The sequence below is a fragment of the Macaca thibetana genome, chromosome 2 (assembly GCF_024542745.1).
Source record: "Macaca thibetana thibetana isolate TM-01 chromosome 2, ASM2454274v1, whole genome shotgun sequence".
In the NCBI taxonomy this organism is placed as follows: domain Eukaryota; kingdom Metazoa; phylum Chordata; class Mammalia; order Primates; family Cercopithecidae; genus Macaca; species Macaca thibetana.
Window position 1 is genome coordinate 156484510 of NC_065579.1, and position 26349 is coordinate 156510858.

Here is a 26349-nt window from a genome sequence, read left to right on the forward strand (position 1 = left end):
TTATGTAGATAACATCAGTTACTTTGTTAATATTTTTTCCACTATATCATTACTTGGATTCTTTCCAATAAAGGAAGACCTTATCTGCCATAATGAGGACACAAGGAGGAGGGTAGATGTCAAATACTTGTAACTTACTAACATTTCTGTTGTTTTTGTTTGGTTGTTTGAGAGACAGGGTCTTACTCTGTTGCCCAAGTTGTGGTACAGTAGTCTGATCATTGCTCACCGCAGCCTTGGACTCGTAGGCTCAAGCAATTCTCCTGCCTCAGCCTCCTGAGTAGTTAGGACTATAGCTACATGTCATCATGCCTGGCATTTTTTTGTTTGGATTTTAATCTTTTGTAGAGATAGGGTCTTCCTTGCCCAGGCTGGTCTTAAACTCCTGACCTCAAGTGATCCTCCTGCCTCAGCCTCCCAAAGTACTAGGATTACAGGCATGAGCCAACATGCCCAGCCATAACTTGATAACATTTCTTTTATTTCTATCACCACTGAGAAAATCATAGTAAGGGTGGGGAAGGAGGAATAACATTTCTGTATACCTACTATGTGTTCAGAATAATATTCAGTGATTTTCATAGACTATGTTACTTAAAGGAAGTTTGACTTCTAGAAATGTTAAGTACAGTCTTTTCTGTATTTATGAGCCAGGGATTTTGAATGGGCTGTGGATTTAAAGAGTCCTTATATCAATATTCATACCAAGCATGAAGTCAAGGAATCACCAGTTTAAAAAAGGGATTCTCAATTTTTTATTTTTATTTTTTCAGTGAGGACACACTTAATAGATGGTCAGATGACCCTTCCAAGAAGTACACTTTGGTGAATATGAGTAGTAAATTAAATTGTATTTTGAGTGTGCCTCCCTTAACTTCGCCTTTTTAAAAAATCTTGTTCGGTCAATGAGATCACTTGGACATGGGTAGGGGAACATCATACACCAGGGCCTATTATGGGGAGGGGGGAGGGGGGAGGGGGGAGAGATGGCATTGGGAGTTATACCTGATGTAAATGACCAGTTGATGGGTGCTGACGAGTTAATGGGTGCAGCACACCAACATGGCACATGTATACATATGTAACAAACCTGCACGTTGTGCACATGTACCCTAGAACTTAAAGTATAATAAAAATAAAAATAAAAAAATAAAAACTTTTCACTCTGAGAAAGATCATGCTAAAAAGTTGAAAAGATAAGCTACAGACTGGAAGCAAGTAAACCTCATATCTAATAAAGGACTCCTCTAGAATGTATAAAGTACCCTCAAAAATCGACAGTAAAGAAGCTGGCCATAAAAAAAAAAAAAAAAAAAAAAAGATCTTGTTCAGTAAAACATACAGGGACATAAAGAAGGTGCAACTACCAAAGTGTGTTTTTTTAATCTACTTATGTATATAAAATAAATTAATCTTTGCCACATTATTAGAAATTTCAAACTATTTTTGTTAAAACCCATCACAAATACACTGGTTCAAAGAAAGAAAGAAATAACCAATTTATATGTTCATTAAATGGTCTGTGCTGCTTCAGAAGAAACAATATACTTTATCCAGCCATCTTACTAATATTTGTGGGCCAACAGAAAAAAGTACCTCCCCTTATGGAGCAGGAAGTTTCAGAGAGTAACCAAGTAAACAGATACACAATATAACATTAGAAAGAAGTTGGCTTAGGAAAAAAAAAAGCAGAGAAAATAATAAAGAGTGAGAGTAGAGTGTTGTGTTGCTATTTCAGATACGGTATTGAGAGCAGATCTCTCTGATTTAGTAACAAGTGAGCACAGACTACAAAGAGTTGAAGGAGCAAGCCGTATGGTTCTCTAGGGAAGAGCATTTCCTGCAGAGGAGCCCTATCAGAAAAGACCCCGAGGCAAGCACATGCTCAGAGAAACAGGATGAGTGTGACGAAAGAAGGTCAGAGAGCTAAGAGAGAACCGGATCAGGTGGAGGACTTTGATCTTATACTAAAGTGATGGAAAGTCATTACAGTGCTTTCAGCAAGGGTGTAACATGATCAGATTAATGTTTTAAAAGGATCACTCTGGCTACTGTGCAGAAAATAGCTGCTGGGGGCAGTAGTAGATAAAAGTGTTTAGGAAGCTATCGCAATAATCCACAAAGGAGAGATTGTGACCCAGAGACCTTAGAAACGACTTTTCAAAAGTACATTCTAAACTGTGGCTGTGAAAAATAAGAACATCCTGTTCTGAGTGAGGGAGTCTACTGGAGTTCGGTGTAGGACACACCATAAACAGGTCTTTAATATATCTCAGAGCAACTGACAACTACAAAATGATCTTTTGAGAATGAGCCAAGTGGTATGGTCAAATATATCTTAACTGAACTATAATGAACACACAGTTATATGCATAATTTTACTGTAATAAGAATAAGATCAACATGGGAGGTCGATAGGTATTGCTGAGAAGGGTAAATGTAAGACCAAATTTGCATACTTCCTGTACTTATCTCTGAAATCTCTCTATTCCTTTCTCCGTTTTGGACATGTTCTTTTGCTAGACTGTGGCCTATACTTTCACAGGTGATTCTTAGTATTTGCATTGTAGCTTCCTAGGAGACACTGGTGTTCAGTAAACTCATGTGTACTATTACATTACACAGGACATGTTTTCTGAAACTAGGTAGATACACAGATGGATATGCCGAAAGATTAAGAAATGCACATCTAGGCTGGGCACGTTGGCTCACGCCTGTAATCCTAGCACTTTGGGAGTCTGAGGTGGGCAGATCACCTAAGGTCAAGAGTTCGAGACCAGCCTGACCAACATGGAGAAACCCCGTCTCTACTAAAAATAAAAAAATATTAGCCAGGCGTGGTGTTGGGGCACCTGTAATCCCAGCTACAGGAGGCTGAGGCAGGCGAATTGCTTGAACTTGAGAGGCAGAGGTTGCAGTGAGCTGAAATCACACCATTGCACTCCAGCCTGGGCAACAAGAGTGAAATTTCGTCTAAGAAAAAAAAAAAGAAATGCAAATCTTTGGCCAAACATTGTAAAGAGTAGCCCACATATTCTGTAGGAAATTGTGTTGGTTCAGTCCTCACATGACTCTGACTATTTCAGAACTCCGAGAACTTATACACATGTAATTAACATTTCATATAACATTATTTCATAAGCAAGTATTGACAGTTGAGTGTCACTGAGGTACTCAGAGCCTTAATACCTTAATATCAGATGAAGTGAGACATAGTGTCAAATGCTCTGGCAATCTGGATACTTTTCTTGAATCCAGAACTACCTTCCTTGATGATCATGCACAAACACAAATAACTTGATATTTCTAAGCCTGTTTCCTCATCTGTAAAAGTAATTGGCCCAAATGCTCCAGAAAATCCTTTCTCACTCTTGCCTTCTATCATAGGGTTGAATAGAATCTTCTGGCATGCTTACATTTCAAATATCTGATTTTCCCTGTATTTTTCCTCCCTCCTCTTTTACTTTAATAACATCATGTCATTTTCTCTCTCTCATCCTACACCAAAGATGAAACAAAGGGCTATAAGAAGAAGAGTTTAGAGGTTTCCAGTTGGGGCTTTCCTTTCCAAGAAACCAGGTAAGACAGAATTTGGGTAAGGGCAGGAGGAGAAAGAAGTTGCAAATTACAGGGGGAAAAAAAGGACTAATGGGAGGAATGCAGAAACTCAACACTGGGTGTATTGCTGTAGGAGGTAATGGAAAACTTCCCATGTTGGTCTAAGAAGTGGAGTGGTAGGTGCTCTTAAGTTTGGGATGACCTCCAGTGTGGGCGCCCTTCTCCTTCTATTAGTGCACCTGTCCCATAAGTAGGTTTGCCATTCAACAGTCCTGAACACATGTAATTCTCCCCTCCAACGTTGACTTGGGCATCTTGTCTGGAGGGAGAAGCATGAGGAAGAGCAATGTCTGCTGATCAAGATGCAACAGCAGAACAGTTGGAAATCTCTATCTGGTCAGGGTAGCAATGAACTCAGTGCATGTAATAATCTCTATCTTATAGGAAGGGAAACAGAGATTTGTAGAAATGCTGGGGAGAAAAACAGCCTGATGTAACATATTCATATTAGTTACAAATAGTTTGAAAGTTGCTTTAACATTAAAAAAACAACAAGTGGGTGGCGCTCTATTGCTTTGAAAATGGCACTGTGTCTAAGTTAACCACTCAATAGTTGTATGACTTCTATCAGTTACTATACTTCTTTGGTGATCAGTTTCCTCATTTATAAAATGAGGCAATTGGAAATGATAATCTTTGGGATCCCTTCTGGTTGTGATAGTTTCTGGAGCTATAAACAGAATCAGGTAAGATATGGTTTGTAAGGGTGAGGATAATTTAAATGTCCTGCATCTGGATTCAGTGTTTCCTTCTGAGTACATATGCTCTTCAAGATTGAATTAAAGGTGTGTCAAATCCTCAGAAACACAAACTAATGCTGCTTAAATATATTCAAAGGGTTAAAAGAGAGAGAGAGAGAGAGAGAGAAATACCAAAATGGCCTGAGTGTTGTATTTGAGAGGCAGGTCTTTGAAATAATCTTGTTCATTATTACTCAATATTTTCCAGTTTTGTTTTTATTCAACTTATAATTATTTAAAAATATTTTTACCTAAAATTACTATAAGAAAAATTGTACTGATATTTTCTCTGTCTCTCTTTCTGTCTGTCTCTACCATAGTGAAGAACAGCTGAAACATTTTCTGTTACAATCCAGCTTTTACATTTAGAGGTCAGGGTGCCTACTGTGAAGGTTCTGTATCTCTTTCAGACTTAGCCTTGAGCTTAATCATGTTCATGTTGAATTTTCTTGCCTCCAATGTGAAGAAACACATTCTGTAATTTTTTATATAGTTGGTCCTAGATGAATTTCAAAAAAAAAAATCTGATAATAGATTAGCTTTCTTTTTGATCTGCTCAGAGTTTATTTCTGGGAAGAAGGCAAGTGACTGGAATACATATTTTACAAAACTCCTTTCTGCAATAGCAGAGTACTAAATCCTTACTTGGATGCATTTATTTGTACAATGACTTCCTTTTTACATCAGAGTATATGCCAAAAATCTGCCCTCGCAATTAGTGACTTCCCTTTGAAGCGATTAAATGTTATTGGACAATGTTCTGTAATTCCTTGCCTTATTTTCTGGCTTTAGGCAATCATTCTGTATGCCAAGACCTCTACAAGGTGAAATGTAAGCTCAAGGATATCGTTTCCATAGTAGCATGACTCTCCACTGCACTCATAGCCACAATTGTAGCCACTCATGCTAACTTAAGCTTGATACTTTCAGATAAGATGACTAAGTAGTCTACTTCAGCTATTGGAATGATTTAGTTAAATCGTCTTTCTTCTCTCCTTCAAAACTATCCTTGAATTCCAACTCCACTCAGGCATTTTTGATTAAGTGGGAGTGAGATGTGTTTAAAGATCTGTTTCTTACACAACCATACAAATATCTTCTTGACCTTTATCCTTGCCACAGATATAAATAAACACTAGAGAATGAATGAAGCAAAAAGAGATGTGGCATTAACGAACACTCTAAAAACAGTCTACATCTTGCTTCCTCTTGTCTAATGCTGCTATAATCTTCTTGAGAGCAAGACTGACCATTTATGTCTAGTATATGAAAGTGTTTAAAAATGCTAATTTAGACAAGCTACTTTCAAGTCAATTACTTGTCTGCTCTGTGTTTGTGTATTATACCTCCTTGCCTAGGCCTTACATTAATATTGTTCCTCCACTGTCTTCTGAAACTGTTGGGGTAGATCAGATGACAAAATTTGGATAACTAATGCCACTAGTTTTTACACTTTGTAGGGGAGCCATTTAATTCGTGTTTACTCTTTATTATGACCAACTGCTTCTCTTCAACCAGGATCCCTTCAGAAAGCCCTGACTGAATGTTATTAGTGTAGAAGTGGACAGCCATGAAATCATAATTATCTTACACTTTTACGCCACGTTTGCTCATGCTGTGTGCATGGATTATTAAAAGGAAGCTTTAACCCAGCAAAAAGCAACAGGTTCTCTTACAAAGTAAACATTTTCCCATTTAAAACTTTTCCCCAATTAGACATGTAGTCCTCTTCAATTTCTCCTCAACTCGGAAGTTCTTTTGGCATTTTATTTGGATTCACTCTGATCATGTATGTCCCTAGAAATGATTTTTATCAAAAAGACAAAACATTAGATTTTCTGAATTTGAAGTAAAATTTATAAAGGGGAGGTCACAGCTCTCTAAACCTTAGTGTTCACAAACATTTGTTGATGATTTTCTTTTTTTTTTTTTTTTTTTTTTTTTTTTTGAGACGGAGTCTTGCTCTGTCACCCAGGCTGGAGTGCAGTGGCCGGATCTCAGCTCACTGCAAGCTCCGCCTCCCGGGTTTACGCCGTTCTCCTGCCTCAGCCTCCCGAGTAGCTGGGACTACAGGCGCCCGCCACCTCACCCGGCTAGTTTTTTTGTATTTTTTCGTAGAGACGGGGTTTCAACGTGTTAGCCGGGATCGTCTCTCGATCTCCTGGCCTCGTGATCCGCCCGTCTCGGCCTCCCAAAGTGCTGGGATTACAGGCTTGAGCCACCGCTATTTTCTAAGAAATACAAAAATGGGTCTAGTTTAAAATTGAAGGTAACCTGCAATGTTTAGAAAAATGTTTTTAAATTTTCACTATCTTATATGCTTTTCTGTGTATTGGTCCAATAGAAGTCCAATGAAGACAGCCTCACAATTGGTTTGCAATTTTGCAATGAGGAGTGTTAGGAGAGAAGACCTCTCAACAACATATTACAAGTAAATGAAATAGGACTAGACTTTCTGGTATTTTCTTGCCTCTTAGTCATTTATTTAGCACTTTATAAAATTGATCATCCTAGAAAAAAAATTCAGAACCAATGAGAACCGATAGAGTGACTAAAATTGACTTCTTGAACCAGTAATTTGGCTTATCACTATTAATATTGTTAAAAATAAGAAACAATGAAATAATAATAACTTTAAATGTTAATAAAACACATATTCCCGGCCGGGCACGGTGGCTCAAGCCTGTAATCCCAGCACTTTGGGAGGCCGAGACGGGCGGATCACAAGGTCAGGAGATCGAGACCATCCTGGCTAACACGGTGAAACCCCGTCTCTACTAAAAAATACAAAAAACTAGCCGGGCGAGGTGGCGGGCGCCTGTAGTCCCAGCTACTCGGGAGGCTGAGGCAGGAGAATGGTGGGAACCCGGGAGGCGGAGCTTGCAGTGAGCTGAGATCCGGCCACAGCACTCCAGCCTGGGCGACAGAGCGAGACTCCGCCTCAAAAAAAAAAAAAAAAAAAAAAAAAAAACACATATTCCCAATTTGAGGTCCTAGACCCACTGGGAGTTCCTGACTTTAGTAATTGTTATTGTTTACAACATTTTAAAACAATCTAATAAGGGTAATATTGTATTTCTTGATTATAAAGCATAACATATATTTATCTGATTAATAAAAGTAAGAAAAACAATTAGATATTAATTTATATATATGTACATATAGTTATAACTTGATTGGTAGAGAAACTCTTTGAGCTGTGAAAGCGAGTGATAATAAAAAGAAGTTCTGAAGTCATTAGAATATTAATAGTTAAATAACTCACTTGACTCTTACCCCACTCTGTGAAGTTGGCATTTGGGTGTATAGTTAGCTCCATTTTGTAGACCAGGGTACTAAACTTTATGATTCCTATCTGTATTGTTTGTCTTTTCAAGTACCCAGGTCTCCCTTCCATGATTTCTTTACTTCATAAGTATTTTATTGAAGTAAAAACTTGTTCAGTAATAACATTATGCCAAATCACTATAGCAGTGTTATATATAGGGCTTAATTTTTGTTCATCATGGAGATTTTAGTCCAGATGGGGATAAAAGTGTTTTATCCACATGAAAAATAACAGAAAAAGGACATGGGGGGCAAAGTATAACTAGTTTCTGTTTCTGTCAGTTATAGCTACAATGATATTAGATGTATAACTTGAGATGTCCCACTCAAGTAATAAAAAAATTTTTAATGAAAATAATATATTATTATAACAAAAAGGATACTGTGAGGCAATAAATGATTATCGGACAATGAATGATGTAGATAATATGAATTGTCAGGAAGAAAGACTCATTATAAGTGTAGTTAGAAGTTTGAAAAATAATTTATGGATGTAAGCTTGGCTTTGAATGATTGATCTACAGTGACAAGAAAAAAGTCTGGGGCAGGATAACAACTCTGTCATCTGGCATCTTCTTTCCCTGTAAGCTGTTATATGTCAGTATGTTCTAATATGTCATGTTTTTGGTATTCTTTAATGGAATGAAAAAAAGTAAACTAGAAAGAAATATGTACATGTATGGGGAAAAAACATTTAAAACAGATAAAGAATAATTTATCCTACCCTATCAAAAGCAAGCAAATGAAGAATTGAATCATTCTGTATCACATATGTATTTAAAGTGAAATTGCCTTCAAATTATTAGAGACCACACTCCTATATACACAGGAATCAGCAAAGAGAGTGAGCAAGAGCCATAGGGAGCTATTTCACAAGAGAAGGGTGAAAAGCATGAGGGTGGAGCAGAAGAGATTGAAAGAATCTGGTGAAATGGATCAGGAAGACCATGGTGGTTCTAAACCAAAAATTTGGAAGAGATCTTTACGCAAAGATCAGAAAACAGAATTGGATGGGATCTGCTGGTCACCAAGTAACAGGTGAATAAGGAATCTGAATCCAATTTGCACAGTCTATCTGAGCCTGGCCAGGTATAAACATTCATCAGGCTCTTGATAGACTATGGTGCCCATCCATGAAAAATGTCTTATCTGGACATTCAGTAGTTCTTGACCTTGAAAGTAGTTCTAGATTGATAAATGATGATTTCTCAAAGAAAAATGCAATTATCATACTTCACTATAACCCGAAACACAGAGATGCATACATATACACATGGCATGAAAAGCTTTAGTTAGGTACATGGAAAGACCCATGAATGTGTGACATACTCATCTCACAGGCAAGTCACGGATAACAATGGTGCACTTGATACATTCAGCATAATTACAGACACCAGTGCCTGTGCCTGTTCTGCTCTGAAACTGCCCAGAGAACACAGCTAACACAGTGTTTAGAGGGAAATTTATAGCACAAAATGCCCACAAGAGAAAGTGGGTATGATCTAAAATCAATACCCTAACATCACAACTAAAAGAACTAGAGAAGCAAGAGCAAACAAATTCAAAAGCTAGCAGAAGACAATAAATAACTAAGATCAGAGCAGAACTAAAGGAGATAGAGACATGAAAAACCCTCCAAAAAAATCAGTAGGTCCATGAACTGGCTTTTTGAAAAGATTAACAAAACAGATTGCTAGCCAGACTAATAAAGAAGAAAAGAGAGAATAATCAAATAGATACAACAAAAAAATGATAAAGGGGATATCACCACTGATCCCACAGAAATACAAACTACCATCAGAGAATACTATAAACACCTCTATGCAAATCAACTAAAAAATTTACAAGAAATGGATAAATTCCTGACACATACACCCTCCCAAGGCGAAACTTGGAAGAAGTCAAATCCCTGAATCGACCAATAACAAGTTTTGAAATGCTGGCCGTAATTAATAGCCTACCAACCAAGAAAGCCCACGATCAGACGGATTCTCAGCTGAATTCTACCAGAGGTACAAAGAGGAGCTGGTACCACTCCTTCTGAAACTATTCCAAACGATAGAAAATGAGGGACTCCTCCCTAACTTATTTTATGAGGGCAGAATCATCCTAATACCAAAACCTGGCAGAGACACAACAACAACAAAAAGAAAATTTCAGGCCAATATTCCCGATGAGCATTGATGTGCAAATCAATAAAATACTCGCAAACCAAATGCAGCTGCACATCAAAAAGCTTATCCGCCATGATCAAGTCGGCTTCATCCCTGAGGTGCAAGGCTCGTTCAACATATGCAAATCAATAAATGTAATCCATCACATAAACAGAACCAATGACAAAAACCACATTTATCTCAGTAGATGCTGAAAAAGCCTTCAATAACATTCAAAATTCATGCTAAAATCTCTCAATAAACTAGGTATTGGTGGAATGTATTTTAAAACAATAATAGGTATTTATGACAAACCCACAACCAATATTATACTGAATAGGCAAAAGCTGGAAGCATTCCCTTTGAATACTGGCACAAGGCAAGGATGCCCTCTCTCACCACTCCTATTCAACATAGTATTGGAAGTTTTGGCCAGGGCAATCAGGCAAGAGAAAGAAATAAGGGGTATTTAAATAGGAAGAGAGGAAGTCAAATTGTCTCTGTTTGCAGATGACATGATTGTAAATTTAGAAAACCCCATTGTCACATACCCAGATCTCCTTAAGCTGATAAGCAACTTCAGCAAAGTATCAGAATACAAAATCAATGTGCAAAAATCACAAGCATTCCTATACAGCAATAATAGACAGAAAGCCAAATCATGAGTGAACTCTCATTTACAATTGCTACAAAGAGAATAACATAACAAAGAGTACAACGTACAAAAGATGTGAAGGACCTCTTCAAGGAGAACTACAAACCACTGTTCAAACAAATAAGAGAAAATACAAACAAATGGAAAATCATTCCATGCTCATGGATAGGAAGAATCAATATTGTGAAAATGGCCATACTGCCCAAAGTAATTTATAGATTCAATGCTATCCCCATCAAGCTATCATTGACTTTCTTCACAGAATTAGAAAAAAAAAAATAACTACTTTAAATTTCATATGGAACCAAAATAAGAGCCTGTATAGCCAAGACAATCCTAAGCAAAAAGAAAAAAGCTGGAGGGATCATGCTACCTGACTTCAAACTATACTACAAGGCTACAGTAACCAAAACAGCATGATACTGGTACCAAAATAAAGATATAGACCAATGGAACAGAACAGAGGCCTCAGAAATAACACCACACATCTAGAACCATCCAATCTTTGACAAACCTGACAAAAACAAGCAATGGGAAAAGGATTCCCTATTTAATAAATGGTGTTGGGAAAACTGGCCAGCCATATGCAGAAAACTGAAACTGTACCCTTTCCTTACACCTTATATAAAAATTAACTCAAGATGGATTAAAAACTTAAATGTAAGACCCAAAACCATAAAAACCTTACAAGAAAACATAGGCAATACCATTCAGGACATAAGCATGGGCAATGCCTTCATGACTAAAACACCAAAAGCAATGGAAATAAAAGCCAAAATTGACAAAGGGGATCTAATTAAACTAAAGAGCTTCTGCACAGCAAAAGAAACTATTGTCAGAGTGAACAGGCAACCTACAGAATGGGAGAAAATTTTTCAGTCTATTCATCTGACAAAGGGCTAATATCCCGAATCAACAAGCAACTTATACAAATTTACAAGAAAAAAAATCAAATAACGCCATTAAAAAAGTGGGTGAAGGATATGAACAGACACTTCTCAAAAGAAGACATTATGCGATCAACAAACATATGAAAAAAAGTTCATAATCACTGCTCGTTAGAGAAACGCAAATCGAAATGACAATGAGATACCATCTCAGGCCAGTTAGAGTGGCAATCATTAAAAGGTCAGGAAACAACAGATGCTGGAGAAGATGTTGACAAATAGGAATGCTTTTACACTGTTGGTGGGAGGGTAAATTATGTAAATTAGTTCAACCACTGTGGAAGACAGTTTGGTGATTCCTCAAGGATCTAGAACCAGAAATACCATTTGACCCTGCAATCCTATTACTCAGTATATACCCAAAGGATTATAAATCATTCTACTATAAAGACACATGTACACATATGTTTATTGCAGCACTATTCACAATAGCAAAGACTTGGAACTAACCCAAATGCCCATCAATGATAGACTGGATAAAGAAAATGTGGCACATACATACTATGGAATACTATGCAGCCATAAAAAAGGATGAGTTCATCTCCTTTTCAGGGACATGGATGAAGCTGGAAACCACCATTCTCAGCAAACTAACGCAGGAACAGAAAACAAAACACTGCAAGTTCTCACTCGTAAGTGGGAGGTGAACAACGAGAACACATGGACACAGGGAGGGGAACATCACACACCAGGGCCTTGTGGGGTCGGGGGCTACAGGAGGGATAATATTAGGAGAAATACAAACTAATGTAGATGATGGCTTGACGGGCGCAGCAAATCACCATGGCACGTGTATAGCTATGTAACAAACCTGCACGTTCTGCACATGTATTCCAGAATTTAAAGTATAATTTAAAAAAAAAAGTGCCCAGAGAAATCTTGGCTGTCTAACAGTAATGTGTACGGGAGATTCCTTGCCAAAAAAACAATGGGAATCCTTATTACAGACAATGCCTGGGGTGGTGGATGTGTTATATGCAGAGCTATGGTGGCCCGACCAGAACACCTGGCTAAGGAATACTGGAATGTGCTGGCATTTTCTTTGTACATGTATTGTTTAGTCTAAACAAGTATAATGATATTTCTCTCTTCTTCTTATATTATTCTTATTTATTTACTGTATTTTGTTCCTTTCACTAAATCATAAACCCCTATGTCACCTATCTCTATTTCTCATGCATGTATCATAATTTTTTCTCTCTCCCTTCTCTGTCTATGACACATGATCAATGACTGCTTTTGTCTTGAATTATCCGTAGACCTCTTTCATTCCTAAAATAATAAAAGTATAATAAATACGTATGTGATAGAAATAACAGGAAGTATTTACATGATAATAGTAAGCTTAGGGATATTTTTTAAATGGGTGAATACAGGTACCTCATTATTAACAAAATACATGTTTGAGAATACATGTATGAACAAAATATATTTTTGGAAATACATCTGAGGCCTGTACATGGATTCCTTTTATATTGTTATAAACATTATTTATTCTGAGATGTCAATGTTCTTTAAGCATTTTGAGATTAAAGATCTACAATGGCAATTATCTCATGATGTATTTTTTTTTACAGGAGATGTCTTAATCAGTTGACCAATTAACCATCACTCTGTTCCATCTAGTCTGACTGAGACCCACTGATCAGTAGACCTCCTCAGCATTCCATGTTCTTCTCCCACCAGCTAAATTATATATTTATTAGGTGTCTAGTATTTTTCCAAACATACTTATGTCAGCTTTACGTTCTCTTGTAATTATATATTTTAACTAATTACTATTCAAAACAAACAAATAATGAGAACAAAAGAAAAATATTTTAATAAAAACTATGTTGAAGGCTTTGAAAATAGTTGTTAATGGTGAGCTGTAAAATATGCTGTTAAATTTGGTGGGGGTGAGACAACTGTAAAAGATTCAGTAAAATCTGAAAGAAATACCATACTTAGATTTTTCACAGCTATCTTAAATATTTTTTTGACTGTTTCTTTAAATAATGGGCCTATTCAAAGAAAAGACCTTGGGCTTACATCCAAATGTAGTACATACATGTACATTTGTAAGCTTTAAGTTAAAATAAAGTGTTGGTGTTATATATATGTTTTTTAGAAAAATAACGGTCCTCTTTAATAGACTTTTAAATATTGACTCATTCTCAGGTGGCTAGATATAGGAATTCTACTATTTATTTGCTCTTGAATTTGTTCAGTTCCACGTAGCACTTATTTCTCGTTCAGATAGTTTAGATGGTCCTCTCAAAACCTCAGGTTGAGTTCATTCTTCATGTAGTAGTTTATTCATTTCATTGTGACTGCATGCTTAAAACAATACATAAGGATGCAGTGGCTATGTTCAATGGCCTGGTCATTGCTGTCAGTGAACCTGAAATTGAATAGGAAAGGTATTACCCATACATGCAACTATAGTCAAGGACTCATCACATGAGTTGTACAAAGTATAACAGGTGGTTCCTGTCTACAAGGGCAAATGAAAGACTTTTCTTTATTCAACAGATATGTTTAGAAATACCTGTTAAGTACCAGGAACTATGCTTATGCCCAAGGACATGGTAGTGAATACAATAAACAAATTCTTGCTTCATGAATGTATTTAAGGTGCTCCTGGACTGTAAGGTAGGAAGGATTCTGATACATGGACATAGAGTGAAGAAAACAAATGGTGAGACGACAGGTGAGTGGCTTGAGCAAAATTTTTAACAAGCTCAAGATTGATTGAGAGATTAATCAATTCATTGAGGAATAGTTTGGCTACTAGGGGATGAGGTACTTGTGAAAGTATAGTGTGAGATAAAGTTGAAAAAGTATGAAACCTCTTTATGGTGTAAGGAAAAATCTTTTGAAACTTGTTACTGTTGCTTTTTTGTCTGCAGTGCAGGGTACTCAGGCACCATGATCCCAAGCTTCTGCATGATCAATTTTTCCATCTATTCTGAATTCAAATTCCCCTTTGTAGTCTTTGGGACGTGGTCAACAGCCAAACACTTGTCTTGTAAGTTTGGTTTGTTCTTAAATATCTTGGGCTGGAATCAACACAGGACGGAGGGAGAAGAAATGGAGCTTGCAATCCATATTGCTCAATGCAGGATGTCAGGTCCTGCTGTAGTACTCCCCTTTTTGCTAAAAGTACATGATAAACAGAAAGAACAAGAGGGGAGAAACCAGCAGCATGTCTAACTCTATTTTGGTCCTATATTTCCTTGTTCTTAATAGTGTGTTTTGCCCTCCTGAGCTTTATGTACAAAGGTATACATAAAGCTAGATTTGGAATTTATAGCTTCTTCTTTTTTGTTATTTGCTTTTATAGCTTAGGCTTTACAAATTCTAAGACTACGTCTATATAATGCCCCAAAAGATTTATTGGGCAACAAATTTGCTTGGCCATTTGCATCCTAATGGCAAAAGTAATTTCTTTAGACAGAATAGTTTATTTTCTTTTCAGTTGCAAATGGGAATATTTTAAGGGTAAAAATTTGTTTTGCTTCAACAGGAATATTATAGCTCCTGATTTCGGACACCTGTGAACCTTCCATCTCAGTAGAAGTCCTTCTTTGACCAGGATTTAATGCGACTCAGATGACCGCAGGCTATATTAAAATTAACCAATCCTTATACATTTTAAATTCTAAAGTTTTTCTTTAGGTTTAGGTAAATAGTTAAAAAATTATAACATCTAAGGCAGAGAAAGTGTTATTGTATGGAATAGAGTTGGTGGGAAATCTTACCTTTAGTTGTGTACTAAGGTACAGCGCTATGTTAGGAATCAGGAAGGCTGAGTTCTATATTTTTTGTTGAGCTGTATGACTTCGGATACATTGTTTGAGTTTCAGAGGCCTTAGTCCTTCTTGCAAAACTCAGGTACAGGAATGAGATTAGGGAAAGGCAGAGGATGGGTGATGGTGTTTGAGATAATTACAGACAAACCTTTGCTGAGTGCTTAATGTACGTTAGGAACTTCGTATATCTTATGTCAGTAGATTCTTTTAACCCTAGGGAAAGCACTAGAGCTCAGAAAAGTTATTTACCCAGGGCCACACAGTTGGTGAGTGGAAAACCCCATATCTGTCTGATGTTACAGCTAGATTTTTCTTCTACACCACAGTGCCTCATCTAAAGTCCCTTCAAGCACTGAAGTTCTTTCACTTGAAGCTCTACTGGTTGGTTTCTTGACACATCAAATTACAGTGTTTCCTTTTATAGCTAGAAACTTCCAGGGTAAAATAATTCAAAGGCAACAAGATAAATTTCTACCTTCTGAAATTGTCTCCATTGCTATATTAATGAGACTTTGCATGTAAAGTAGCTGTATAACCACAAAATATTATTATTATTAGATGAGCACAATTACTCTAGGCCTTTCAATCTGGAGTTGGACTTGTTTTATTTCAGAAACCTGCAAAAATCTGCATTCTTGTTTTTCATTTTCTGATTCCGCATAAATTATGTAGCCATTTCCTAGATCTGTGAAAACTGCTCTGGCAGGCATTGGGATAGTCAAAAGAAACCCACAGGCCAGATTGCAAAGTCTATTATGGGAGATATTGTGCATATCACCTTCTCTTGCCTAAAGTCAAGTAGTCACAGTATAATATAGGCAGGAATGAATGACAGTTGTATACCACTACAGGATGATAGTTCTCCAGTTTAGAGAAGGGGAAAAAACAGCTCTAATGTAGGAAAGGCAAAAATAGGCAATCCATCTGTTAAAAAAATCATCTTTCCTTTTTCAGCTCAGTGTCTCAGTATAGCATCCTAAGGGGTCTCTGGACAAAAGGCACTTCTACAGACATAGATCTAATTGTACTTGCAATGCAAGATTTTTTCTTTCTTTCTTTTGGCTTCTGCTACTCAGAAAAGGAGAATCCAAATGAAAGAGGGGGCAGGGTAGGAGAGAGACTTCTAGGAATTCCTGGACTCGTCAGAACACAAATCATTCTATGGAATGCAAATGACTTAACAGTAATACAGGGAAGCTTCCCAGAGCAAATTACAATCCCATCACTGAGAATTAGCAATGGAAGTTGACAGGCTTTATAAACTTTGAGATTTTGTTGGAGTGGAAAGCAGCTGTAGGGAGGGGAATCAAATGCCCTCAGGTAAAAAGCTAGAAAGGATTTCTATGATTTATTTCACTTACTCTATGTAAGTATTGTAACTATGTGAATTTGTGACCAAATTAGCTTTTTAGAACAATAGTGATGGAGAGTTACATAACTTCTACCCGTTTATACAAATATGTCCTGTCTATATATACAGGCGTGTCTTCCACCATGATATTAAGAAGGACGTCATTCACACGAATACATAATAAATTGAACCTCAAATAATGTGGGCAAAGTTTTGCATTCAGAAATTTCCAACAAAACACACTAAACACACACACACACACACACACACACACACACAAATCTTCAAGTTTAGATTTCCTGAACTCTGGCAAGGTATCAGACTGACCTGTAGTCCCATCCACATGCAAATTAAAGCCTCTGGGGCTAGGGCTTCAATGTCTGCTATTTACGCAATTTCTACAAGTTCTTTACCCAACCAATTTGAGAACCACTTCCCTATGTTGTAAACAGTGTACCTGAACTAAAGTGAAGGGTGTGGGCAGGAATAGCATGGGATACATTCATTCGCTGAAAAAAATGAATATTTATGAAAAGGGTCTCTAAGCATATATTATATCTAAGAAACCTTTGATATTTGGACAATTGATATATGAATGCATATGCTCCCTCTGACCACACACAAACAAGTAATTATTCAACTGCTAGCTATACTCAAGAAATGTCTGCCCATCTAGCACTCTGCTAGGCTCTGTGAGGAATACATGATAATTGGCAAGGGTGTTTACAAATCAATTTGGAAAATCATGACACAGACACAGAAATTAATTAGAGATTGATTATTTAAAGTAATACAGAGACAAATGGAAAGATATTATAGCCAGTAAGTATATGTTGCAGGAAAATGTCCAATTTAGGCATCAAGAACAATTTTGAAAGAATTTTAAAGAATTGTTGGAAGTCATTCTAAGTATAATGTAGGGAGATCACAAAGTCTGATGCAACATATTTTGTGACTCTGGCAAATCCAAATATAAACTACATGATTTAGCAAGTCATGCGATTTCCTTGAAACTCAGTTTTCTTATCTTATAATGGGGTTTGGACGAGACAAGTGGTACTCCATGGTATGGCTGGGGTGGGGGAAATCAGTTTCCCAGGCCACATATAGGATTTCTGGAGATATTTCTGTTTGTCATACTTTGAGGAGAGGGGTCTGCTAATGTCATGTAGTGGGTAGAGGTCAAGGATACTGCTAAACATCTTGCAATAAAAAGGACAGCCCCATACAACAGAGTTCTCTCTCCCAAAATGTCAAGGGTGCTGAGGCTGAGAAACTGGGCTAGATGAGCAAACAATTTCTCACAACTCTGAACACTTTGTGGTTCTTATATAATGATTTTCAATCATTAAAGGGCACAAGAATCACCTAGATATACTAGTAAAATGCAGATTCCTGACTCCAACATACAAATATATTAATAGACTAAGTTGTGTGTATGAGTAAGTAATCTGGAATTTTAACATGTACACTGATTCTATTGCATCTGAGTTCTTAATATTAACATTGAAGAAATCTAGGTTGATCCTTGAAAAACAATACCACTAGACATTATTTATTAAGTAGTTCATGAGTTATACTCACAAAAGTCCTTTGAGACTCACACAAGGTCTCTCCCTTTGTTAAAGGCATAGTAGGACTTGAATCCACCTAGTTCTAGCTGCAAAGTCCATGCTCTGGCCACTTGCAAATTGCCTCCTGAGAATGGAACAGATTTGGCAAGACAAACAAGCAGCAGATAAAGGAAGTGCATGGGGAAAAAAGAAGACTGGGCAATCTAGAAGAAAGTATCTCCATTGGGGATTGAAAACAAAAATGAATTGTTAAAGGTAAGATAAGAAATTTCAGAGGACCTTATATTTTAAAAATGAAGAATCTGAATTCAGTCTGGTAGGTTAGTGTTTTTCAGCCCTGGTTGCAGATTAGGATGGCCTGAGATCTTTAAAATACTACCGATGCCAGGGCTGCAACCCAAAAATTGTGACCTAATTGGTCTGGGGTGAGATGATGTGTCAGCAAAAGTCCTCAGGTGATTCAATATGGATCTAGATGCCCATGCAGAGCAGCTGTAACTCATAAGCAGGTGAGCGTATTGAAGAAACTGTTAACAAGACGAACCTGGTGGTAATGTATAACCTAGATTACAGCAGTGAATGGAGGAAATGGATCAGGTAGGATGCTACCGTAGAAATCTAGGGATGTGGCAATAAAGACTAGAGAGATGGGTCAGGAATGGTGCTAGACTCAGGAGACCTCCCTCAGCTCTGCTGATGTTGTTTTCACTGGCCTATTGTATGTCATAAGAAAAGTCACTTAACCTGTCCTTGTCTGCATTTCCCACCAGTGCTAGAAGAGCTAACTTAGCCCTTGAACATATCACAGCATTATGAGATAATTAAAAGTATTTCAGAAAGTATAATGCACAGTATGTGTTTACTATATTATGAAAAAGGTGGCAGTGAAAGTGAAAAAAAAACATACAGACATCTTAGACACATTTATACATTGTCATGGTGAGACTGATGACCAACTGACACTGGAGAAGTGAGAAATAAATATGCTTCTAAATGTTCTCGAAGCCTGTGAAACAGGGAAGTTGGAAAAGGGGAATAATTCCTGAAGGAAATAACATGGGTATAGATAAGAAGTTCTCAGCTGGGTCAATTTTTTTCCTCCAGGGGGCATTTAGCAATGCCTGGAGATGTTTTTGGTTGTCATAACTAGGAGAATGAGGGTTGTGCTACTGTCATCTGGTGGATAGAACCTGGGGATGCTGCTATAGAGCACAGGATAGCCCCACACAGTAAAGAATTATCTGGTACAATATGTCAGTAGTGCCAAGGTGGAGAAATCTAGCACAGATATTACAAACAGTTGGAAGCGACCAATATTCTTTATCATGTAAATACATGGATGAATAAAATGAAATTCAGAGATTGAATGACTTAGTTAAGGTCCCCAACGAGTGGAGGCCACAGTGACAGAACTGAAATCCAGCTTTCCTAACTTCTAGTCAGTGCTCTTTAGAGCGGCCCCGTCTGCCTACTCACCCAACTCAGTCCTAGCCCTGAGTCATCCAGTTTGAGATGCTTGGTACCCAGCTGGGAAGTCTGAGCCGAGGGCTAAGTACGAGGTTAGTGGTGGAGGTTTCCATCCTGGAGTAGCTGTAACAGACCTTTTATTTCCAAGTCACTTAAAGAAAATATAACAGAAGATGTAAACCAGGAAGTGCAGAGGAACCCAGAGGGCTCTTGGAGAGAAGGTCAGAAGTACCAGAATTGTTTTGACCCAGTGACTTTGAAATCAAATAAAAAGGAATGGCACACGCTGTGAAGTGCAGCATCGAAATCAAGCAGGATGAGGCTTCAAGAGGCCATTGGACTTTCTGGTGGAGGTCATGGTGACATTTGGAGAAAAAATTCCACAGAGTTGTTAGGAAAGCACGGGAATTTCTGAGACGGAGAGGAGGAGCAATGAGGTGATGAAGATGTGCGGCTGGCATATTCCAAGAGTTTCCTCGTGAAAAGGAGAAAGTCAGGACCTACGGGACAGCAAGGTCAAGTCAAGGATTTAAGAAGGCAAGAGCTTCACCTGTGTTTGCTGAGAGCAGAGGGGATTTTGGCGGCGTTGGATAGACTTGGCGCAGACACACAAGCAAAGAAGGGCCGCGGCGATGCCGTTCTGTGCGCACTAGATGGCAGTAGCGAGGCCCGTTCGGCACGGTTCGCGGTCCTATAAGGCGCTGCTTGTTTAAGTACATCGCATTTAGTTGAAGCTGCAGGGGAGTGAGGGAGAGGAGGATAGCAAGCAGGAAAGCGGGAGAGCTCTAGGGACGAGGGGGCTCGGTGTGTTTACACCAGGCACGGGCTACGAGCGTCCATCCCGGCCCCTGGCTCGCGCTCCCGAAGAGGAGAGCAAGGCTGTTCTGGGATCCGGCCGTCGTACGGCAAGAGGCTTGTCTGTCCGGGTTGCCGGAGCCAGGAGAACCCAGAGGGAAACCGAGGGAAAGGAGCGGCGCGTTTTACTAGAGAGAGCGCGAGCGGAAGAGGCGAGAGCAGGAGCGCGCGAGGAGCGTCGAGCGCAGCGGAGACATGAGGACCTACTGGCTGCACAGCGTCTGGGTGCTGGGCTTTTTCCTGTCCCTCTTCTCATTGCAAGGTAGGGGGAGGATTCCCTGACCCCCTTGCGCCCCCTCCTCCCTGCCGCCGGGCTCCGGGGTGGTCGGTGGAGTAAGAAGCGCTCCGGTTCTGGATGGAACAAGGCTTATTTACAAGTCCTGCGGTGCGCTCCCTGCCCTGACAGCTCTGCGCCCCGGCTGGGTCCCGAGGCGTGCGGGAGTGTGCGGACAGACTTGCTGCAACATCGGTGTTGATGGGGAAATCCAAAGCCAGGGCTTGTGTGTGAGTGTGTGTGTGTGTGCGCGTGTGCGCGCGTGAACGGGGTCGGGATAGAGCGGCGTGGTGTGTGTGTGTGTGTGTGTGTCTTGGTGGGGTAGGGGCTTTTGCGCGAGGTGGTGGCGACGGAGCTGGGGTTGCTCCTCTGTAAACTCCAAGCGCCGCGGTGGTGTTCGCTGTCCCCGTGTCCCCGGTGCTGATATCACTGCATTCCTCCTCTTTCAGGAGGGAATTGGCATTAAGTTTAGGAGGAGGCTAGGTATCCGCTTGGCACCTGGTACTTGTATCTCTCTGCAAAATAGCCCCAACAGATTCTTCTGCCCGAGATGGAGGAGGGATGCGGGAGGGAAGGGAACGGTGAGTGGGGTGGGGGGAGGGGGACACGGGGGGGAGGAGAAGAGGGAGGGAGGGAGAGAGGGGAGAGAGAGGAAGAGCGAGAGCGAGCCAGCGAGCGAGAAAGCGAGAGAGAGAGAATGAATATGAGAATTCACGGGTTAATAGCTGTGCTGGTTCATAATGGTCAATGTGTTTCGTGCTTGCAGGACAAAATTGCTAGCGCTGGGTGTTTACTTTGAAGGGATTGTAGGTCTCTATATTTTGGGGAGGTTGTAAAATGAATTCATGAAGGTTAAGAATGAAAATACATACATAGTGTGTGCATTTCACTTACAAGCTGACACCCAGAGCCCTCACGTATGTTAAACATACCTATAATACAAGAAGTAATTCCAACATAAAAATATCTTGTCTTTTTAATCCTCCTTTCTCACTCTTCCTGCTCATGAGAGAGGCTTGCACAATTAGCCATAGAGAGTCTATGCTGTGTTGCTCTACCACTGACGGTTCCACTCCATCTTCATGTTCGGGCATTCTGCCATCATTAGGACATGCACCCGCTCACATCTCTCATGCTACTGAACACACTCCATTTACACACAATGTGCACGAGCACACACAAACACACATACACTCCCTCTCATGAACACTTGGCATGAAATGACCAGACTGGCAATCCTACTCCTGATTTTTTTCTGACAGCTGGTTGCTAATGTTACATTTGTGGGTTTCATTTTTCGTTGCTGGGGGATATTTTGTGTAGCTATAAAGCCCTCTTGCTCAATGAAAAGAGAATAGACTCCCTGGCTGTTTACTAGTTGAAGCATTGCAAGTGAATAAATACTATGGTGAAGTTATATTTTAAAATATGCTTAGGGGAACAGCTGGAACTCACCCATAACACAATTACAAGTTACAGGTTCTAAAAACTTCCTCATCTCAGAACTCACTGACCCATTCCTCTCCCATCTAATTTGTGAGCTCTTGCAATACAGGCTTCTTCTACTAAGCATGTCTGCATGAAAAATAGAATCCCAACCTACCTTTGGCTTTTTACGTTTCATTTCTTCACATTTTTTTCCTCCAAAGCTCACAGGACTTTCTGTGATTTCAGATATTGCTGCAATTCAGCTTTTTCGTACTGAGACATTAGCATCGTGACTGTACTATGCCAGCAGCAGAGGTTAATCCCTTTCCTTCCTATTCCATTTAACTCTAGGAATTTAGCTCTTCTGATAAAATGCTAAGATTGATGTCACGAATACGTGCTTCTCTTAAGTTTGAGTAAAACTATGGGATATTCATTACTCAGCCATGGGGTCTCATGGGTGAAAGATACTTCTAAAGGATGAGGAAGGTGTAATGGAACACGAAAGCAGGTAATTATATTTCAGGAGATCTTCTTCTAAAAAAAATAAAGCCCTACAGTCTTTTCCAGTAATAACATAGTAAACTATAGTAACAATTCTATGAATTTTCTGGTCTCATTTGGGCAAAGCAGATAGCTTTTCCTCCCAGGGAATATTATTCTTTCTAAAGAGTTTTCAAGGTTTTGCTAAATAGAGTTTAGCACATTGTGGGAAGTGGCCTCAGTTCTCAAGCTTTGGGATCCCCCAGTGTGTGGCACACACTAGGCAGCAGTAATGTTGAGTAATGGGATAGGAGAAGAAGGCAGTGCAGCTGGATGAGGCTAAGAAACATGGGGATCACTCACAAACAACTGCCACACACATTATCTCCTGCCATCATCATGGCAGGGCTTGAACTGCTTCCTGACAACATGCTCTCCTCTCCCTTGAACATATATACATGTGGACAGACATGTACACACTCCTCAGTGTCAGAGTATGTGGCCCTTTTAAATTGGCCCCATCCCTTGTTTACTATCTCCATTCTTCAGCACAGTTGCTTCTGCTCTTTCTTACTCTTAAGTTCATGGATTCACAGATGAATGCTGTTCTTGGTGTTCATTTTTAATTAGAATCCATATGTTCAAGAAGGTTTAATGTAAGTATTTGAGGCTATGTGGTTCTGAGGTGGAGGGATATTTACAGAATGATTTGTGCTGGCCCCATGAGAAAAAGGCTATGTAGTCTAAGTCATTATTTTGTGACCATGGGCAAGTCAGGCATATATTCGTGAGGTTCAGTAATAATTATGTTCTGTTTTTCATGAATGATGTAATAATTATCATTATTTTGAAATAGATCATAAAAGATACGTTAGTCAAGATATATTTACATGTGAATAAAAACTATAGTTTATTTTCTGGGGTTCTTTTTCCAAATATCCTAGAGTACTTTGATATAGTTGAGTATATTCATCTATGCAATGCCCTTGTGATGTTGGTAGGGAGAACATCTAACCTTTTGTGCAATGATGAGATGGCAAGAAGGTTACATACTGGCCCAGCCAGGTTTTATCCTTGATACCCTGGCAACTGTAGTTTATATTAATGACATCTCTGTTGATAAAGGGTCTGAGGTTTCCAGAAGAAAGTTTTTTAGATATTCATGATTGTACTAATATCATCACATTTACCTGTAACTTTGATTAAGCAAAGAAAGCAAACACACACACACACACACACACAAACTAAAACAAAAACACTTTTCTCGGGACTCTCCATTTGTTCCCAGCTTAGTTTGAGGCCCTGTTTCATTGGCTTAGATCTGGCCAGGTCTGTGTGTCATCTGGCATCTGTCTCTTCTTTCTCGCGCTTCAGATCCAGAGCCAGAGAGCAGCCACCGCTTTGCTCTGAGGTTGGCTCTATTTTCTCCCTTTGGCATCTGGGATGGCAGTAGCCCTGTGCCTTTTCGGGACTGCAGAAGAGATGGATTCCACTAGGCCCATCCCACCCGCATCTCTCTGGTTCATCTGGGCATGAAGGTTTCCTTGGCTTCTGCCTGCAGCCATATTTGGGCTGCTTGGTGGCCAGGAGAAGAGAAGAATGTAGGAACACTGCAGCAGAGGCAGCTTAGCCAGCAAACCCCCAATCCCAACCCCAACCCCAGAGAGCAGGGGGTGCTGCTGCTGATTAGTGAGGGAGCCGCAGAAATGCCTAGGATGGGAATGTTCTGTCTAACTACTATGAGGCTTCCCTTAAGAGCTCTGTCTAAACTGTTCACAGTGGCACTCCCCAGCCTCCTCCGAATGGTTCCAGTGAAAACAAGTTGGTGAAATCTCTTTAGAGGTTTTTGACAGGTGCCTCTGGCAAAGAATAAAAATGATACCCTTCAGGAAATATATTTTAGAGTCCAAGATGCATGTTGTTTTTAATATTAAGTGCAATAGCAAGTAATTAAAAGATCTTTTCAAGAGGCACTGTCTCCATCACCCAGGCTGGAGTGCAGTGGCATGATCATAGCTCGCTGTAACCTCAAGCTCCCTAGCTCAAAGGATCCTGCTACCTCAGCTTCCCAAGTAGCTTAGACTACAGGTACACACCACCATTCCCAGCTAATTTTGTTTTTTATTTTTCTTTTCTGTAGAAATGGAATCTTACTATGTTGCCCAGGCTGATCTTGAATTCATGGCCTCAAGAGATGCTCTGGCCTTGGCCTCTTAAAGCACTGGTATTATAGGTGTAAGCCACCGTGCCTGGCTTATTTCTAATTTGACTTGCCCACGTAATTTTGAAAGATTTAAAGCACCATCCATAAGGTATAGTTTTCTGCTAGGTAGGATTTTTGATGTTATCTCCATTGTTTCCAGCAACATTGGTAACCTAGAACTGAGTCAATGATGAACATAGACTACACGATGATGGCTGTCTGTTTAAGATACAGGAGAAACTTAGCTCCTTAAAAAAAAAAAAAAAAAAAAGGCCAGGCGTGGTGGCTCATGCCTGTAATCCCAGCATTTTGGGAGGCTGAGGCTGGCAGATCATGAGGTCTGGAGTTCAAGACCAGCCTGGCCAATATGGTGAAACTCTATCTCTACTAAAAACACAAAAATTAGCCAGGCATGGTGGTGGACACCTGTAATCCCAGCTACTCGGGAAACTCAGGCAGGAGAATCACTTGAAACCAGAAGGTGGAGCTTGCAGTAAGCTGAGATCGTGGCACTACACTCCAGCCTGGGCAACAAGAGTGAAACTCCATCTCAAAAAAAAAAAAAAAATTGCATTCCAAATAAGTGTTTGACCCTATTTACTTAAAAATAGTACTAGGCCAGGCATGGTGGCTCATGCCTGTAATCCCAACACTTTGGGAGGCCAATGCAGAAGGATTACTTGAGCCCAGGAGTTCAAGACGAGCATTGGCAACATGGAAAGACCCTGTTTCTACAAAATAGAAAAAAATAGCCTGGCATGGTGATGTGCACCTGTAGTCTTAGCTATCTGGGAGGCCGAGGTGGGGGGACTACAGGAGCCTAGGAAATTGAGGCTGCAGTGAACTGTTACTACATCATGGCACTCTAGCCTGCGAGACAAGAGTGAGATCCTTTCTCAAAATAATAACAATAATAATAGTAACATTAACATTCTGAACAATATAGACTTTACCCTTTATTGAGTGTAGTCTTCTAGATTTTATTGGTGGTGGACCAGACCTTGTCACAAGCTTTCAGTGACGATTATTACTTATAAAAAAAAAAACCCAGCTCAAATTACCATGACTGCTGAAAACAATATATGATATATTTCTGTGGAAGTTATTTAGTATAGTTTATTAATCTAGAAAAGCACAGTACAGCCTGGAAGTAAAGCAATTGATGAGAAGTCTTTGGATTTCTTTTCTTATTTCATTTGATAACTGTCAACGTCAGAAGTCTCTGACTCCTTTTACACAATTCGGGTCAGATCCTGGAGCCACAGTGTCTTCTAGCACATAAAAATATTTCTACTGTGAAGATCTTTTTAAATCATAGTTACATACATAGTACATTTTTGTCACTGTATAGCTCTCTACCCTCTCAAATATGCTTGGCATATTTGAAATGAGGACTACAGAAATATTTTTCTTAAGTGAATCTTCATTGTGTACCATTACCTCTCCACCACTTATGATTTTCTTGTATTCTCTATCTTCT

The 26349-nt window shown here is 39.3% G+C and overlaps 1 long non-coding RNA gene across 1 annotated transcript in view; it reads left to right on the forward strand.

Moving 5' to 3' along the window:
• Positions 1-20154: 20154 nt before the first annotated feature.
• LOC126949253 (uncharacterized) overlaps positions 20155-26349 on the forward strand; it is a 659876-nt gene continuing 653681 nt past the window's right edge. Inside the window, exon 1 of the long non-coding RNA XR_007723636.1 lies at positions 20155-20743. This is a non-coding gene — a long non-coding RNA (uncharacterized LOC126949253). The remainder of the gene's footprint in view (positions 20744-26349) is intronic.